Source organism: Lathyrus oleraceus, chromosome 4 (genome assembly GCF_024323335.1).
Source record: "Lathyrus oleraceus cultivar Zhongwan6 chromosome 4, CAAS_Psat_ZW6_1.0, whole genome shotgun sequence".
Lineage (NCBI taxonomy): Eukaryota > Viridiplantae > Streptophyta > Magnoliopsida > Fabales > Fabaceae > Lathyrus > Lathyrus oleraceus.
In genome coordinates, this window is record NC_066582.1 from 387,931,721 (window position 1) to 387,951,884 (window position 20,164).

A 20,164-nucleotide genomic window follows, 5' to 3' on the forward strand; every position below is an offset into this window, starting at 1 on the left:
AAAATACTCAAGGGACAACTTAGACAAACTGAAGTAGTAGTTACTGAACCCTTCGCAGGAGTATCAATCACCATACTTCCAAGCATCTTAGATATCTCTAACTTAAGTTTCACAGCGCAATCCAAAGATATAAAGGAATGAGTCGCACCTGTGTCAATAATAGCTACAAGAGGAAAGCCATTAATATAACACGTACCTCGGATCAAACGATCATCTGCAGAAGTCTCGGAACCTGATAAAGCAAAGACCTTGCCTCCTGACTGATTCTCTTTCTTCGGCTTAGGACACTGTGGACTGATATGACCCACCTCTCCACAGTTGAAGCAAGTCACAGTCTTCAACCGGCAATCCGCAGCCAAATGACCACCTTTCCCACATTTGAAACACTTCTTCTCATTACTGGTACACTCATGGATACGATATCCAGCCTGACCACATCGGTAACACTTAACAGGAGCACTAGAATCTCCTCCACTAGGCCTCTTCATCCCACTCTGCCTCTGGAAACCTTTGCCAGCTGCATACGGTTTTCCACGATCAATCTGATTCTTGCCTTTCCTATCAACCCTTTGTTGATAGCTCTCTGCTCTAGCCTTGGAATCCTGTTCGAAAATCCTGCAACAGTCAACCAAATCAGAAAACACTCTAATTCTTTGATACCCAATCGCCTGCTTGATCTCGGGACGCAACCCGTTCTCAAACTTCACACATTTGGAAAATTCCCCAGCAGCCTCAGCATAGGGAGTATAATACTTCGACAGCTCTGTGAACTTAGCAGCATACTCCGTAACGGACCTGTTACCCTGCTTCAATTCCAAGAACTCTATCTCTTTCTTTCCTCTGACATCCTCGGGAAAATACTTCCTCAGAAATCTCTCTCTTAACACAGCCCAAGAAATCTCAGCATCTCCAGCAGTTTCCAACTCAGTGCGGGTAGCAACCCACCAATCATCAGCTTCTTCTGACAGCATATGCGTACCGAACCTGACCTTCTGGTTATCGGCACACTCAGTCACTCGGAATATCCTCTCAATCTCCTTCAACCACTTCTGAGCACCATCTGGATCGTATGCTCCCTTGAACATTGGAGGGTTGTTCTTCTGGAACTCACTCAGTTGACGAGCAGCTCCCATTCCCACAACATTCGGATTTCCTCCAAGTACTCCAGCTAGCATACCCAGAGCCTCAGCAATCGCAGCATCATCTCTACCTCTTCCAGCCATCTCTATTCTGAAAACCCAAACAAGCTAAACAAATAAGTACTGATAGGGTTACACAACGCCTATCCCGTACAGGGGAAACAGAATAACTACGACTCGACACGACCGACTATGCTCTGATACCACTAATGTAACACCCTTCTAAATACCCCAAATTATTATAATTAAAATAACAATATATTCATCAGAGTAATTATGCCCCGAAGGGTGTCACACAATCATTTCATAAAAAAATCATTAAAATATCCTGTCATGCTCATTTATTTAATCAAAATAAGGTTCTTTGCATAATTCGCAGCGGAATAAAATTCAACTCAATGTAAAACATGTAACACAATACATGTAAATCATCAACAACCAATATCAAATCAATTCAAGACATCCCCTCCCGATGTTACATCTATCAGAGCATGACCCATAAGAACTACTCTAGACTCCAAGCATTAGCTTCTACTCAACTCATTTCTCGTTACCTGGAAAATAGGTGTAAGGGTGAGTTCCTCAATCAATATAACAAGCATTATAGAACAACATGTAATGCTAAGTAATTAACACATTAATTCACCCTAACCAGACTACACACTCAGCAACGGCAGTATCCGTTCAAACATCATATTCAACAATAACATATAGCATATATATAATCTCAACCATACTCAACATCAACAACACAACATACAACACACATATAATACTGGAATACATCCATTCATATCATATGCCATACATTTATTATGCAATTAGACTCTATGCATGCGGTACCGACTATTTGTGAACATATAGTTCAACCTCACCGTCCAAATCCAGGCACGGCTACCAAGCTCACTAGTCCCACTCATTTGAGACATAGTGACTCACTCACTAATTCCTCACCATGGGAATTAGCTACCAACCCAAATGGGCCATGAAATGCACGCTACTCACCTAGCATGCAAACAATCAACAACAGTCCAATAATTACTAAACTCACTAATTCCTCACCATGGGAATTAGCTACCACCCCAAATGGGCCACAATGTGCAAGCTAATCACCTAGCAATTGCAACATCACAACGAATTCAGAATAGACACATGCTCACACTCTAGCCACAAAACAGTCTATTCACAAATGCATACACAACTGATACAATCACAGCATCATGCATATCAACACACATCATTAACACGTTTTATCACAAAAGCATATCATATCATGCCACATAATCAAACACAGTATTAGCTCACTCTACTAATACCTATACTACTCAAAACAACGGGAAATGATCCCTATCACATCATGCCTCAGCTAAGTCGCATCACTCAGCCTAAACAACCAAAAACTGCACAACAGTAGCACAGAAAATCACAATTCTGCCCATACGCGTATTGCCTCTGCCATACGCGTATTGCCCAAACCTGGCCAGACCCATACGCGTAATGCCCACTCTCATACGCGTATTGCGCATTTCCTCGCCCAACTCATACGCGTATCACCTATCCCATACGCGTATGCTACGCGTAACAATCTCCCCTTACGCGTACCAACAGAGACCAATTTACGTTCAAAATATCATCTTTTTCTCCCATACGCGTAAGGCCTCCTCCATACGCGTACCAGCCAGCTCATACGCGTATTGCCTAGTGCCATACGCGTATGAACAGAAACCAGAACTCTCAGATCTGCTATGGCTTTCTCTGTTACGAAACCTATCCAATCCAACCTTCCACAGTCCAAATTACACAAAATAATCGTCCATATCATCTACACGAATCATATCCTATTCATCTTCACCAATCCTAACATTATCTCTTCTAATTCCTACGAATTCTTTTCAATTATCATCCAATTTCATTCATCCAATTTCATTCATCCAATATTTCACAAATTCATCATGCATCAATCAAATCAGAGATACAACCAATGGTTATTACTACCCAGTACATATTATCATATAATACCCTTTAACCGATGATAAACCCCCCTTACCTGAGTAAATCCGGCAGTCTCTGAGCTCCAAGCTTTCCCTTCCTTCAACCTTCGTTCTTTTGCTTTTTGCCCTTTCTGCCTCTTTTCCCTTTTCACGTGAAATTAACCTTTTTACCAAAAATGGGATTTTTCTAAATTCCAACTTATATATTATTCCAATAAATAATTATCCCAATAATTATTATTCCAAAATAATAATAAAATAATAATAATCCAAACTTCCAATTATTTAATTAAATTAATAAATAAAATATTAATTTAAATTAAATAATTAGCTTAGTTTAATTGGGGTGTTACACTTTGACCTTGGAGGAATGTTGTAAATCCTTTTACCTCCAGCTTTCTCCATGTTCAGCAAGGAGGCAATGGATGCTTCTGTGATAACTATCTTCACTCCCAGAACGAATGAGACAATGAATTGGTCATCTGCATCAGCATGTCTCCAGAATTCCTTGACCAGAAGAGGGTAGATTGGACCATAAAGCCTGTTGAAGTAGTTTTCCCATCCTTGACGACGCAGTTCACCAGTAAGATCAACGCCATTTCTTCTAAGGTTGTCAAAATCAACCAAAGATTCACACAAAACATCCAAACCTTCAAAAGGAGTTGAAAGGTTTATGTGGCGTTCTCTGTCAAGAATGTGGGGTTCTTGATACACAGGGGTTATGGTGACGCCTGTAACAGTGGGTGTTTGAGTGTTTGAGGTTTGGGGATTAGAAGTAGATTCCATCTGTTGGGAGAAGTTAAAAACTTCTTGTTGTTGAGCATCCATGAAGAAGATTGATGAAGAAGGTGAAGAACTTGCAGAGAACTTGCAGAGAAGGGTTTAGGGTTTTAGAGTGAGTGAGAGTGATAAGTGTGTGAAATGTGAGAAAAGTGTTTATATACCTAAGTAAAAACGCATGAAAAACGACACTCATACCAGCGTTAGCACAAAAACCAAAATAGCACGTTTGGGGGAAAAATGATTACAGCTAATAAATGAATGTCTAATCCCACAGTTTGCACACTGCTCGAGGAAAACTCAAACGTCTGCCTTTTGAATTTCTTGACAGCTGTCTAGAAGTTCTAAGGTTTGACGCTCAGAGCTCCACGTGTTTAATGTATCTGATCTTCAGGAATACCAAGAGATTGGTTTCTGAAGATTTCTAACTCAGATGTCTTCTTAACTCGTAGAAGTATCAGAGTCAGAGGCAGAAGTGTATTTGTTTTTATCAGAGTCTCATTTTATATGTTCAGAGCCAAATTTTACTCAGGGCAATTTTTAATGTTCAGATTTTCTAATATGAAAAGAAATCTATCTTCAGCTAGAGGCTTAGTAAAGATATCTGCCCATTGATGTTCTGTATCAATGAACTTCAGCGTTACTATCCCTTTCTGAACATAGTCTCTAATAAAATGATGTTTTATTTCTATGTGTTTGGCTCTGGAATGCAAAATGGGATTCTTACTTAAACAAATAGCAGCAGTATTATCATAAAAGATAGGAATGTTACTCTCAAATATCTGAAGATCTTCTAGCTGATGCTTCATCCAGAGCATCTGAGTTGTGCACAGTGACGCTGAGATGTATTCTGCTTCTGCGGTTGATAAAGCAATAGTTGACTGTCTTTTGCTAGCCCAGGAGATTAGATTGTTTCCCAGAAGCTGGCAATTTCCAGATGTGCTTTTTCGTTCTATTCTATCTCCTGCATAATCTGCATCACAATAACCAGAAAGTCTATACTCTGATGTTTTCTCATACATCAGGCCCAGGTTAGGAGTTCCTTTCAGATACTTAAGAATTCTCTTAACAGCTGTTAAATGAGATTCTCTAGGATCTGATTGGAATCTGGCACAAAGACAGACGCTAAAGAGAATATCAGGACGAGTAGCAGTCAGATAGAGAAGAGAGTCTATCATACCTCGATAGAGCTTCTGACAAACCTTGTTGCTTACCTCTTCCTTTTCCAGAATGCAAGTTGGGTGCATGGGAGTCTTTGCAGAGTTGCATTCAGTCATGTCAAACTTCTTCAGAACGTCTTTAATGTATTTACTTTGATGGACGTACGTGACTTCTGGAGTTTGATTAATTTGAATTCCCAGAAAGAACTTTAGTTCTTGCATTAGACTCATTTCAAATTCTGCCTGCATTAACTTAGAAAATTCTTGGCAAACAGAAATATTAGCAGAACCAAAAATAATATCATCAACATAAATTTGGCATATCATGAGATCATTATTAAGGTTTTTACAGAAGAGTGTAGAATCAACTTTCCCTCTGATAAAATTTTGTTCCAGAAGAAAATTGCTTAAGCGTTCATACCAAGCTCTGGGAGCTTGTTTAAGTCCATATAAGGATTTCTTAAGTTTAAAAACATGTTCTGGAAAATTTAAGTTTTCAAAGCCTGGAGGTTGATTGACATACACTTCTTCTGAAATATAACCATTAAGAAATGCACTCTTGACATCCATTTGGTATAATTTGATAGAATGATTAATAGCAAAAGATACAAGAAGACGAATAGATTCTAACCTCGCGACTGGAGCAAAAGTTTCATTATAATCAATACCTTCTTGTTGACTATAACCTTGAGCTACCAGTCGTGCTTTGTTTCTGACAACTTCTCCTTTCTCGTTCAGCTTGTTTCTGAAAACCCATCTGGTTCCAATGACATGAGTGCCTCTGGGTTTAGGAACGAGATCCCAGACATCATTCTTGGAGAATTGATCTAATTCTTCTTGCATAGCTGCCACCCAATCATTATCTTGAAGAGCTTCATCACAGGACGTAGGCTCAATCAGAGACACTAGTCCCAGAGGAATATCTTCAGAAGTTCTGAAGGTAGATCTGGTTCTAACAGGTTCATCTTTATTTCCCAAAATCAAATCTTCAGATACGTTAATGCGACTTTTAACTTTCCTTGGAATTTCTGGAGATTTAATTTCTTCAGAGTCTGGAGTGACAGTTGCTTCTGGAGTTTTCTCAGATTCTACCAGAGTGATCTCTAAATCTGCAAACTTTTCAACTAGCTTTGACTTTTCAGGGTCAAGCTTATCATCAAATCTAACATGAATTGATTCCTCCACAATTTTGGTTTCTGTGTTGTATACTCTATAGCCTTTAGAGCGTTCTGAGTATCCTAACATAATACCTTTTTGTGCTTTGGAATCAAACTTGTTCAGATGTTCTTTAGTATTTAATATAAAACAAATGCATCCAAAAGGATGAAAATATGAGATGTTGGGTTTTCTTCCCTTACACAGTTCATAGGGAGTCTTTTCCAGAATAGGTCTAATAGAGATTCTATTCTGAATATAACACGCTGTATTTACAGCTTCTGCCCAAAAGTGCTTTGCTACATTTGTTTCATTGATCATGGTTCTGGCCATTTCTTGGAGTGTCCTATTCTTCCTCTCTACAACTCCATTTTGTTGTGGAGTTCTAGGGCAGGAGAAATCATGGGATATTCCATTAGAATCAAATAATTCTTCAAAATCTTTATTTTCAAATTCTCCACCATGATCACTTCTGACTCTAACAATTTTAGAGTCAAATTCTTTTTGCACTTTAGAACAGAAACTGGTGAATACAGAGTGAGACTCACTCTTGTGCTTTAGGAATTTTACCCATGTCCAGCGGCTGTAATCATCAACGATTACTAGTCCATACTTCTTTCCATTGACTGATGCTGTTTTCACAGGACCAAATAAGTCAATGTGAAGAAGCTCCAGAGGCTTAGAGGTGGAAACAACATTTTTCTTTTTAAAAGATGTTTTTGAAAACTTTCCTTTCTGACAAGCTTCACACAGAGCATCTGAAGAAAACTTCAGTTTAGGTAAGCCTCTGACTAACTCAAGTTTAGTTAGCTGAGAAAGTTTTCTCATGCTAATGTGGCCTAAGCGTCTATGCCATACCCATTGCTCTTCGTGAACTGACATTAAACATTTAACATTTTGATCTTTTAAATCAGAAAGATTTATTTTATAAATGTTGTTTTTCCTCTTGCCTGTGAAAAGGACAGAGCCATCGTTCTGATTAATGGCTTTACATGTTTTTTGATTAAAGATTACATCATAACCGTTATCACTTAATTGACTTATGGATAACAAGTTATGCATTAATCCTTCTACATAAAGAACATCAGATATAGAGGGAAGAGTACCATTACCAATAGTTCCGGAGCCTCTGATCCTTCCTTTCTGATCTCCTCCGAAACCTACAAATCCAGCGTCTTTAAGTTCCAGGCTTTGGAACATAGACTTTCTTCCCGTCATATGTCGCGAGCATCCAGAGTCCAGGTACCATGATTGGTGTCTGAACTTTGCTGCATAGGATATCTGCAACATAGATGATCTTATCTTTCGGTACCCAGAATCTCTTGGGTCCTTTCAGATTAGTTTTCCCAGAGTTTCTTACAACTTTGGGTCTTCTAGCATTTTTAAATTTGTGTTCTTGTGTGTGTGTGTAATGATATGAAAAAGGCGATTTAATTTGGTTACTGGTAGAGGTTTTATCTTCCTCAGAATCATACCCAATTCCCCTTTTATTATTCTGACTTACTCCATAAATCATGGATGCCATAATACTCCTATCTATTCCATTCTTCAGAAATTTTTGAAAGGCTTCTTCATATTTATAAATAATTTCATTTGAAGTTTGTGGTGCTTGAGACAACGCTTCTTCTAATTCTAAGCTTTTTGTTTTAGCTCCATCTCTTTCTAACGTTAAAGATCTGATAGTATCTTCTTGTGCTAGAATTGTTGTCTCAAGTTTACTACATTCTTCAGATTTTGCTTTAAGAAGGCCTTTAATGCTTTTAACTTTTTGTTTTAATTTCTGAAGAGAGGTAAGAGTTTCTGATAAACATGATTCTAAGTCAGATCTAGAAAGTTCAGAAAATACCTCTTCAGATTCTTCATCTGAGCTGCTGGATGTGGTAGCCATAAGTGCTACGTTGGCTTGTTCATCAGAGTCAGATTCTGATGATCCTGATTCACTATCGTCCCAGGTGGCCATTAATCCTTTCTTTGTTCTGAAGGTATTCTTCTTGAAGCTTTCTTTTCTAGGGTTGTCTTTCTTCAGCTTGGGGCATTCATTTCTGTAATGACCTGTTTCTTTACATTCAAAACAGGTAATATCTTTATTAGGTTTACCTTTTGAAGTTGACTCTGATCGATCCCCTCTGGGTCTTGATCTTCTGAAGTTGTTGTTGTTCCTTCTTTTCCAGAGTTGCTTAACTCTTCTGGTTAGTAAGGACAGTTCTTCTTCATCATCAGAGTCTTCAGGTTCAGAGTCGTCAGTATCTGCAGTTTCTGCCTGGAGAGCTTTGGTTCTGTCTGACTTCCGTCTTTCAGGTCTGGACTTCAGCGCCACTGACTTGTTCCTTTTCTGAGGCTCATCCTCCTCTAGTTCTATCTCATGGCTTCTGAGAGAACTAACAAGTTCTTCAAGGCTGATATTGTTCAGATCCTTTGATAACTTCAGAGCAGTAACCATTGGTCTCCATTTCTTTGGCAGACTTCTGACTATCTTCTTAACATATTCTGCAGTCGTGTATCCTTTGTCTAGCACTTTAAGACCTGCAATAAGAGTTTGAAATCTGGAAAACATAGCTTCTATAGCTTCATCATCTTCCATCTTGAAGGCTTCATACTTCTGGATAAGCGCCAGAGCCTTCGTCTCCTTGACTTGGGAGTTTCCTTCATGGGTCATCTTCAGAGAGTCAAGTATATCTTTGGCAGTCTCTCTGTTGGTGATCTTTTCATATTCATTGTATGATATAGCATTTAGAAGTATTGTTCTGGCCTTGTGGTGATTTTTGAAAACACGTTTCTGATCTTCTGACATTTTGCTTCTGGGAACTTCAGCTACATTTAAGATTGGAGGTTTGTATCCATCTGTGACAATGTCCCAGAGGTCAGCATCATAACCCAGAAAGAAACTTTCGATTCTATCTTTCCAGTAATCAAACTTTTCTCCATCAAAAACAGGAGGCTTGGCATTGTAAGAATCTTTCTCATTTGAGTGGGCCATTGTTTTTCTCGTACTGGATCTCTCTACACGGTTAAGTGTTTGATTAGAAAATCAATAACAGAGCCGGAGCTCTGATACCAATTGAAGGTGAGAAAAACAAGAAAGGGGGGGTTTGAATTGTTTGAAAAAATAAGCGCTTTTCCAAAATGAAAATCACACAATGATTTTATACTGGTTCGCTTATAACACAAAGCTACTCCAGTCCACCCGGCCAAGGTGATTTCGCCTTCAACAAGGACTTAATCCACTAATCTTGAAAGATTACAAACAACCCCTAAGAGAGAAGAAAATCTCTTAGTCCTCTCAAGTCTACAGACTACAAAGAGTCACTTGAGGAAATCAAATAAAAAATTAGATACAAGATATGTAATCTAGAGTGCTTCTAAGAAAGCAAGTATTACAAATTTAAGAACAGATTTTTCACTTGATAAGCAAAAGCTTAGTGAAATTCTTTGAAAAACAAAGATGATTTTTCTTGAGCTTGAAATAATTCAGTATAGTTTTGGCTAGTTGATTTCTTGTTACTGAATGTTGATTGCAGCTCTATTTATATATGAGTTGAAGTAGTGGTTGAACTGGTGGATATTAAACTGAGTTTACTCCATCACTTAAATAGCTTCTGCAGTTTAACTTTTCATTTTTGAAGTGACTACTTACCACAAGTAGTATCTTTTCTCTTGGAAGCGGAGATTAACGTCTCTTTCTCAATTAGGAAATCCATTTGAAAATCTTTTCTTGTCTTCAACGTTACTCTTTCATGATTAGCAAATCCATAATCAGAGTATTTGTGTTTCTGGGGAATCTTGGAATCTTGCTTCTGATGTTGATCTAAAAGATTCTTCAGAGGGCGTTGTTCAGAGTCAGAGGTTCTAGACTTTACTTTATGTTCAGATGCTTCTGATACTTTGCAGTTTTGTCCAGAGTCAGAGCTTCTAGACTTTCTTGAACGAGATTCCACTTCAGATGCTTCTGATACTTGAGAATTTGTATCTGATCTTGTTGTGCATCTGATGACATCATCAGATTTATTACTTCTTTCTTTAGAACCCTGCACACTTAGAAACTTTTCGTTAGGGTGCCATTTTTGGTTTCATCCTTTGTTATCATCAAAATCAAGGAATCTGTTGTAGAACAATTTTTGTTCTTACATTAATGTCATCCCACTTCATAATAAAGCTCGACTACGGATATTTTAAGAATAGTGTCCTTATGTTTAATGTGATCTCATGATTAAGTCATACTTGATACATTAAACAGACTAGCTATTCTAGGGACTTTATTAAACAAACGTAATAAAGAAAAAGCCTTTTATTATTAATAAATAATTCGATACAAGTACCAAAAGTATTGACCTCTAGGGCTTACATCAACATATCTGTTGTAGGTAGAGAAGATTATATCTATGGAAAATCTATTAACTTCATTATTGTGGGTATATATTTACTTCCGATGTGTGAAAATTAAAAAAAAAAAAAAACAACAAAAACATGAATTCATTTTTATCACCCTCTAATAATATAAAAATTAAAATTTAAAAATTGCATCTGAAAATAAAAATTAAAAATTAAAATAAAGAAAATTGCATCTTAATATTAAAAAATAAAACATAGAAATGAAAAAAAAATTGTTGAGCGCAAATCATTTGTTTCACCCGCTTATTTATGCGATTCAACCCTAAAGTTTGCTGATTTTCAACTTTCCATTCAACCTGCTTCACCCTTTAACCTTTAGTTGGATTATTATTCTATTATGTTCGATTCACCATGAACCTTCAGTTTTTCACTTATTTGATTATGTTTGATTCACCTCTTCTTCAATTCAGTTCGCAGATCGTGACCTCTTCATCCTTCATTTCAGGTTCTCTTTAAAAGCTTGTTAAAGTCATCTTCGACGCCTACAACCAATTTACATCTTCTTCAACATCAACGTTCAAGTCCTTTCTTCTTTGCTTCATTTCTTGTATGTGTAAAGACTCTTTATTTTAACTTTTCTTTTCAAATTTATAATTTTATCTCTTATGGACTCTTGTTTGTATAAAGATTGTTAGCCTTTGAGTTTTGCGACATCGTGTTCGTATCGCCTGCATCGACTCAATTAGGTACTATAAACTTTTGACAGTGTTTATTGCTTGCTGCAAATTGTTTGAATTAAATAAGGTTTCTATATATATTGCTGATATTTATTTTTATCTATGAACATTGTTTTTTTTTACTGTGGTTAAATGCTTTCAATAGAAGTGTCTCTGGTGTGAGACCAAAAAGTTGAAAATTACACTTGATGAACATTTTCGAAGAACATCGAAGATTGGTATGAGATCTGAGGATGTTAGGTGGTATATGTCTCTACTATGACTACTACAATTATGTCATATAATAGAACTAAATTAATAGCGCTTATTAGTAAAGTGCTATTAAAAATATCACATATAGACCTATAATAGCATTTTTTTGTCAGACGGTAATATAGGATGATAAGGATAATAGCATTTTATAAACGCTATTATTGGATTTCCCTTTCTTTCTACCAAATTAAAAAAATCACAATTTTTTATCTGTTTACCAAGAATCGCTACCTAAATCTCACACTCTCACCCTCTCTCTCAATCTCATAAAATCTCACTGTCATACCCCAAAATTTGCCCGTTAATCTTGCAAGACATTTTTCAAGGCACTCCAGTTCATTTTTCAAGGCATTTATATTAAAGGAACAAAGACCCAGCACACAGGTGGTCAAATCCAGAAAATGGCTTAAAATGGGTTGCTCGCTAGGCGAGCAAAATCATTCGCCTAGCGAAGCTTGCGAATACCAGAATTTTTAGGCTTCATTCTGAGCCCATTAGGTCACAAAAAACTATTATAAATACCAAGACCTCATTCAGAAAAAGGAGAGGAGTCAGATCAGTCAGGACAGAAGGAGACGGAGAGAAACCCTAGCAAGGAAACCCTAATAGAAGCAACCGAGCAAACCCTGGAGGCTAACCAAGAGAATTCAGAGCAATCCTAAAGGAAACCCTGAAGGCAACTCATCTGCGCAAAGGTTACCTCCGCCCAACTCAATCCGACACCAAGAGTGATCTACCAATTCAACGTTGCAATTCAATTGCAAACAGGTTTGCACTACCATTACCGCTTTATGCTCTTAATTTACATGTGGCATTATGATTGAATTTATGAAAATATCTTAATTTTTGCATGTGGATTTAAGTATGCATGGATGTCTTGAATGTTTAACCATGTAATTTCTGTAATGGATGCCATAGGGTTTGGAGCTCGATGAAATCGTACTGTTCTTAAATTCAAAACCCGCAGCCGTTCGCTAGCACATCGCTAAGCGAACCTGTAGCGAGTGTTCGCTAAGCCCTCGCTAGGCGAGGCAGCAGCGAACGTGACAGTCGCTGACTTTTCTGTTCTGATTTTTGCTCATCTGACATGTTTTATCATAGCCATGCATTGTTTACCTGACCCTATTACTGTTGTGATCCCTTTTGTTTGGTGCAATTCTCGATTGCACCCTGATTTGGTATTCTGACCTGTTTGCTGAATTTTGTAAGGGTTCACATACTCCCGGAAAGGGTAGTTTGCTAGGTATTCCACTTTATTTGTGGGATACCCTTGGGGAGATTCATCCTAATTACCTAATTGATTATAATATGGAGATTCATCATAATTACCTAATTGATTATAATATGGAGATTCACCCTAATTGCCTAATTGATTATAAAATATTGCCTTTGAATAAGTGATCTTGGCCCTCTCTTTGTTGCCTTACGGTATTACGGTATTACGGTCATGTCCCGCGAATGTGGGGATACACTTAGCAAAGACCCTTCGATTAAATCATCATGTCCCTATAAGATAAATCATAGTCCCTCGGATGCTGCCGGCGAAAATATGATTTTGTCCCTCGATGACCCGTCGCTGTAGCCTACGGTTAAATGATGATCGTCCCTTTGAATGCTAAGGTATCCTTACAAATGTTTCCTTCAATGACCAATCGATGACCCTACGATGTCCCTTAACTCCAAAAGGACAAGACTACTTACTTCTCAATAGTAAGGATAGTTTTACCTTCATAAGGATAGGAAATACCCATAAAGACCTGGGTAGGTATAACTCTTAATTGCTGACTCACAACTTAAAATATTCTTCACATACCACAATTTGCAAAATATCTATTAGATAAATACTTGGCATACATTCGTACTAGGATCATTGCCAAGTTATATTTTTCTAAACAGCTTTCAAAATTAAACGAGATAAATACTTTGTATACATTCGTACAAGAATCATTACAAAGTTAAACTCTCTTTTCAAAACATTTTCTAAGCAGTTCACAAACACTTTTTCAGACAAGAAAAATAACATAAGTGGTCAAGCAATTAAGAGCCCATGGATAACCATGGATACAAAGGGTGCTAACACCTTCCCTTTGTATAATGTACCTCCCGAACCCAAAATCTAATTAAGGTCTTTCCTGTTCTTTTCCACCTTTCCTTATTGGATAAAAGAAAAGTCGGTGGCGACTCTTGCTATCCGCGACATTTGCTTTCCAAAGCAAAAACACACCAAAAACGAAACTGGACATTTTGTATCACAAACATTAGATGAAAAAGAGGCTCACATTCTTTACAACTATTGTGGATCCCCATCATCAGTGCGGGATAAACTTTGTGCCTCATCATTAGAATCAATGATGGATTTTACCATTTAAAAACTTGGAAAGAATATCAAAGTTATGTCAAGTTCCTTTACTCAAAATCAAGACAAATATGTAATGGAGGAAGTAAATAAAATTGGAGACAAAGCAGTGATGTGCCATAGAATGAACTTGAAAAAAGTTGCATTTTATTGTCACGTGATCAAAGCAACAACAACTTACATGGTCCCATTAGTGGCCTCTGATGGAATTAAAGCAAAAGCACTAACTATTTGCAACCATGACACTAGAGGTATGAGTTCTAATGTGTTGTATGATGTTCTCAATGTTAAGCCAATAACTGTCTCTGTTTACCATTTTATTAGGAACAAGGTTATTGCTTGCGTACCTGATGTGAGTGAGTCTGATGACCATCCTTGTGTCATTTAGAATATTTAAATTTTATCTAGATTTCATGTTTGGTGTTGTTGTAAAGTGAGATATATGCTAAAGAAAAATAGTTCTACATTAGTTAGAACTATGGGTCCGGGTTTGTTAATTATGCAATGTGTCACTCTATAATCAATCACTGATGTACTTTATGTAATATATTGTCTTTATATTGATTTCAAATGTCTTGCAACATAATTATAAAACATTCTCCTAATAAAGAATATGGTAGTTGTGACCTAATCACCAGATAAGTATATTAAAATCAGAGTGTTTTTCTTTTGTTAGATCATTGAATATTCCATACTCACCCGAAAGTTCAATGCAACAACTTCCATGTAATCAACAAACTTGATTTTCGTCATAACATTTATCGTTTCATCAAATACTTTAAAGATCATTGATAAAATACATGTTCTAATTGCACTTGAGAATAATGTAATTTGCATAATATTGACAATATGCATAGATTAATGTTAGATATTAAAGTAACGTCTGAAATCCTTTACAAATTGCTCTCTGATATAAAATATTACCACATAATATTTTAGAGCACATTCGTCATATTTGTCAATAACTTTTGTCAATATTTTTATTCTAGCAATAATATTTTTTGTAATATATAGTCTGTGTAACTCATATTGGTGTCTGAGATTGTTAACTATACATAAATTTGTTTTTTTGTGTGCTTGTTTCACAAATGCAAAAATTATTTCTTGAAATAAATTTCCCATAAATAAAATAATGAGAACTATATTTCAAGAATTATTTTTAAAAAGTGTTTGTTTACTAATTTGAATTCTTGAAAATATTTTTAATATCAATCCTAGAAATATGTAAAAAAAGTATGATTCGATAATAAGCATGATCCTACCTAGGAATAAATTTTAAAATTATTAAAAAATCTCTTTTGGTTTGTATAATATCATATTTTCTAAATGATAATTGTTTTTTAAGACAAATAGAATATATATAAATAAGAAGGCTTAAAAAGCCAAAGTACAAACAAAAACTTAAGCATAGACATAAGATGTACCCAAACTTAGGAGGAAGTAGAAAATAATAGAAATACAACCTAAATACCAAAATCCCATATACTAATTCTAAAAGGAAAGAATACTAAAACAAGTAAGTGGTCAATTACCGGAACAAGTTATATATGGTTGGACCTACATAAGCAATACCAGTCTTAGAAAAACAAGAACAAGAACAAGTCAAAGGGAGGTCATAGCTACTGAAGTCGTTATTCGCTCAGGTGCAAAATATGGTTCTAGTGCAAAACTGAGAAAACACAAGAGTTACCCATGGATCTATCATGATACGATTTCTAATCCATGATGATGCTTGTGTCTTCCACATTTCCCGTAGTCACTAATGAGTCATAGAAGATCACAAACACCTAGCCTTTCTAATTTTTTAGGCTTACAAACATCAATCCACCTAATCTAAACAGTTCGGGAAACGCCTTTCACACCATCCTACAAAAACCTTCTTCGGATCTTCATTATCTTCTTCAAAAACTTACTAGGAATCTTTAAGAATATAAAGGAAAGCATTCTATTTTACAGTCGGAACATATTTCCGTCCTTATACAAAATAAAAAAACACTACAACCTTAAGAGGTTTTTAGTGAAAACCATATTTGTTGTTGTAGGTAGAGAAGTTTATATCTATGGAAAATCTATTAACTTCGTTATTGTGGGTATAATGCTACTTTCTATGTGTGAAAATTAAAAATTAAAAAAAAACATATTATAAGAACAAAAAAAACATGAATTCATTTTTATCACCCTCTAAAAATATAAAAAATATAAAATAAAAATTGCATCACAAAGTAAAAATTTAAAAAATGAAATAAAGAAAATTGCAACATAAAATTAAAAAAATGAACCCTAGAAATTGTAAGACCCCAATTTTGACCCTAAGATCCCTCATGGCATCATAACATTGCATTTGCAAAGCCTTAAGGATCATAAGCATCTTGGTTCCCCTTGCCTATGGGTGGGACCTCTTGTGAGTGGTTTGAGATCACCAAGCATGCTTGAATTGTATATTATTGCTTTTCTTCTTTTGTTTACTAACCAAAAGCACAAAAATATGTCACTAACATTTCTTGTTTATAGCTTGAGCAATCACAAGGTCCCAAGGCTCCTAGGAGATCATTGGTACAAAGATAAGTCCAAGAGAAGATGAAAGCAAGCATGGTAATGGTTCCCAAAGCTATCATCCATCAAATATTCCTCCCTAGCATCTCAATTCATCATTTTGATCAAAGCAAGTCAAAGGATTTGAGGTTTGTTTCTCAAGGAAACCCTAATTCATCTGTGTATCAAGTGTGCCTTGCTCATGAAGCAACCTCGGCCCATGGTCAAAAACAATCAAGGTAAGTTCTTTAATTCATAATTTCATGCATATTTGAACTTATTTGAGTATCCTCAATCATCAATTCATCAAGATATGAGTTGTGGACTTGAGAAGTTGATCAGTTAATTCATCTGACTATTTTGAAATGCACTGAGACCTAACTTTTTATGTGTTGGTCAAATGGAGATGATCCCAAGAGAAACAATGTTCTTAAGAACAATATGAACAACTTTCATGTTCATAAAAAATTTATTTGAAGCGTGTAAGGTCATCTCACATTCCAAGACATTATATGTCATTTTGACTGAAACCCTAATTTTGGGTCAACTTCCCAAGAACATAACTCATTCATTTTTTATAATTTTGAGGTGGGATCAAATGCATTGGAAAGTTTAAGATGTCTACTTCAAATGTTATGATGAACAAAATTTCAAACTCTCAAAAGAAATACATATGATAATACAAAACATTATAGGTCACTTTGGACCAAATGCATTGAAAGGCAAAAAATTCCAACTTCAAGTGCCCATAACTCCTTCATAAAAACTCCAAATGATGCCAAATTTTAGTCCATTTTGCTTTTCTTGAAAACATCTACAACTTTGATGTTGGAGCTTTTTCCATTTGGGGCTTGCATCATCAAAACAGAAGAGCTTGAAGTTGAACCAATTTGGCAAAATTTTCAAAGGCATATTTTGTACTATGAACTTCATGGCCTGTTTTCACAAATTTCCACACTTCAAATGAGTTTTTTCCCAACATAACATTTGTTCCTTATGTCAAGATCTTTCCAACCATTACCGACATGCCTATGTTTCAATTTTTCAAGTGGCATTTTCGAAGAGGTTAAGTTTTATGACCAATTATGCATTTCATGGTGAAACTTCATATGCAAGCAATGGGAGTGAAAACCACACGTCCAAACCTTCTCCAAATCATTTCAGCATCCATTTGCATTGGCTTTTGGGCCCTCCATGCGCCTGTACAGGCTCATGCATGGAGGCACCCAATTTCATGCACACGAAATTCACCTTGCTTTGCATCAGCTCCATTTATAAATAGAAGGCATTGCTCACTTCCAAAAGGACCCTGAATCAATCTGAAATGCTGCAGAAATTAAAACCTAGCCATACCTAAATGAACTAGTTCACATTTTCTTCAATTTTTTAGATCTAAAATTCAACTGAATTTGGTTGAATCTTTAGATCTAAAGTTCCTAGACCTTCATCATATGATCCATTGAACTTCTGTTTTGCCAAAAGAACCAAGGAAATGAGTTCAGATCTTCACCATTCAAAGGTTTACTTCAACTGGTTTTTTCTTCGAAACTCCTTATTCCTTGACCTATTGAACTGGATATTGTGTTGTCTGAAGTCCTCTCTATAGAGGCATCATTGTTGTGTGTTTAATTTTTGAAATCAAGCAAGTTCATGATGAACACCATCATGCTTCCATCTCTGATTTCTCCATTTATAGGAATCTAGAGTGGAAGTGAGTGGTACAGGAGTGATGTACATCACTTCCTCTTTCGAACGGTACCTAGATCGCCCATTTTGGTGAACATTTGCATCTCTTCAATTTTTGAGTCTCACCGGAGAAGACGGTGGCGCTGGCCACCGTCCCATTGCCAGATCCAATCTGGATCGTTGGATGCATCTCCCACGTTATAATCTCAGCCATGTGTTTGGATTACTTTTAATAATGCTGGATGTGTCTCAGTTGACTAAAGCCTACCATGAGCGCGCGCATGTGGAGCGTCTGATCAGCCACGTCAATTAATGAGGCTTGATCAGACGCCTGTGGTTTTTTTTTATTTTCTTAATTTCTGATTTTATTTCTTTTATTTCCTTTATTTTCAAAAATTCATAACTTCTTCATTTTTAATCCAAAAAATATGGGACCAATTGCATTCTTCTCCATTTAAATTCTAGTTTGTAAAAATGATTTTTAATATTTTTTATGTTATCATTTGATATTTTTTGTGAATTTTCTCTTTTCTGGTTATTTTTAATTCATTTTAAATAGCTGTTGATATTCAAAAAATACAAAAATATTTTCTCAACCTATTTGAATGATGATGGATCTATGAAAAATATTCTCATCAATTTTTTAATTGATTTGAGATTTATTTGAGATTTTAGTTCAATTAGGTTATTTTTATTCATTTTTATTCATTTTTAATTGATTTAAAATAGTTTCTGACTTTTAAAATTGCTGAAATTTTTTGTCAAACCTTGTTTGACTTTGTTGAACTTAGGATAAATCACTTGGACTTTTCAAAGTTGCTTTGAATTGATTTTGAAGTTTGACCTTTCTTTAGTATTTTAATTCAATTTTATTTTGAATATTAAAAATGCCAAAAATATTTTTATTCATTTCTTGACTTCCAATCTTCATCTCACTTCTGTTTTTGGTTGTTTGACCATGATCCTCAATGTCATTGGTACATTCCATTTCATTTTAATGCACTTATTTCTTTTCATTATCCATCTTATTCATCTCCTTCTTTTTTTTTCTTTCTTTTTTGATCAATGAGTTAAAGGTTGATAAGTTAGCATTGATTAGGGAGACTTAATCTTCCTTGATTCAAATCTAATTCATCTTGATCAATTGATCAAGTGAATGGCTTTGCATTAGGGATAGGTTGTTTTCCTAAATCATGCAAAGGACTTAAACCAATACAAGATCAATTCTCTTTTTTCTTTTGGCATGACAAGTTGTTGGAACTTGGTTCAATAATCAAGACTTCTAACTTGTATTGTTGCCTACATTATTATTGACCGGCCTCAGATAGTTGTGACTTCTACATAAGTCCTATTACGATTGCTTAACATAGCGCTAAATTTGCCTTATGGCACACTAACTACTAACATTAACTATTAACCATTAACATTTAATTCTTGCTCTTTACATTTATGCAATTTATTATTATTGTACATATTATTCATTTGCTTTTCCCTTTGCTCACTTGACCACATTTTTATGTTAATGCAATTTGCTTTTTGCTCACTTGAGCACATAATTGTGTATATACTATTGTGCTTGTGTTTTGTTTTGATTGTTGTGAACCAAATGTAAAGAATTGGACAAAATGGACTTAGATTTTAGGACTTTACCCAAGCTAATGGAGTTTGAAGAGCAACTAGGCCTCATGCCTTTAGAATGCTTAAATGTCAAAGAGCAACTAGGCCTCATGCCTTTAGAATGATTAAAGCTTGAAGATGAACATTGAAAGGACCATATTCTGAACTCCCTCTTGTCCATTCTTTGATTGCATTATAGAACTTTTTGATGTGTGTGTTCTTGTGCTAGGATTTCCAACATTGAGCCAAATTGAGGAACCATTGCCATGAGCTTCTAAGAGAGAGGGATCTTCCAAGAGTTCATTTGATTGTTGATTGCTTGAGTTTATGTTTGTGTGATTGCTTATTCCAAAGGATGGGAGCTACTTGGATCATCCATATGATCTCAAGAGAGGAACTCCCTTTGTGGTTTTGTTTCTTATCCCTCACC

At 35.8% G+C, this 20,164-nt stretch overlaps 1 pseudogene; it reads left to right on the top strand.

Annotated features, from left to right (window-relative positions):
* The first annotated feature begins 10,965 nt into the window (after window positions 1-10,965).
* On the top strand, window positions 10,966-14,287 carry LOC127137655 (embryonic abundant protein VF30.1-like; annotated as a pseudogene).
* Window positions 14,288-20,164: the final 5,877 nt, after the last annotated feature.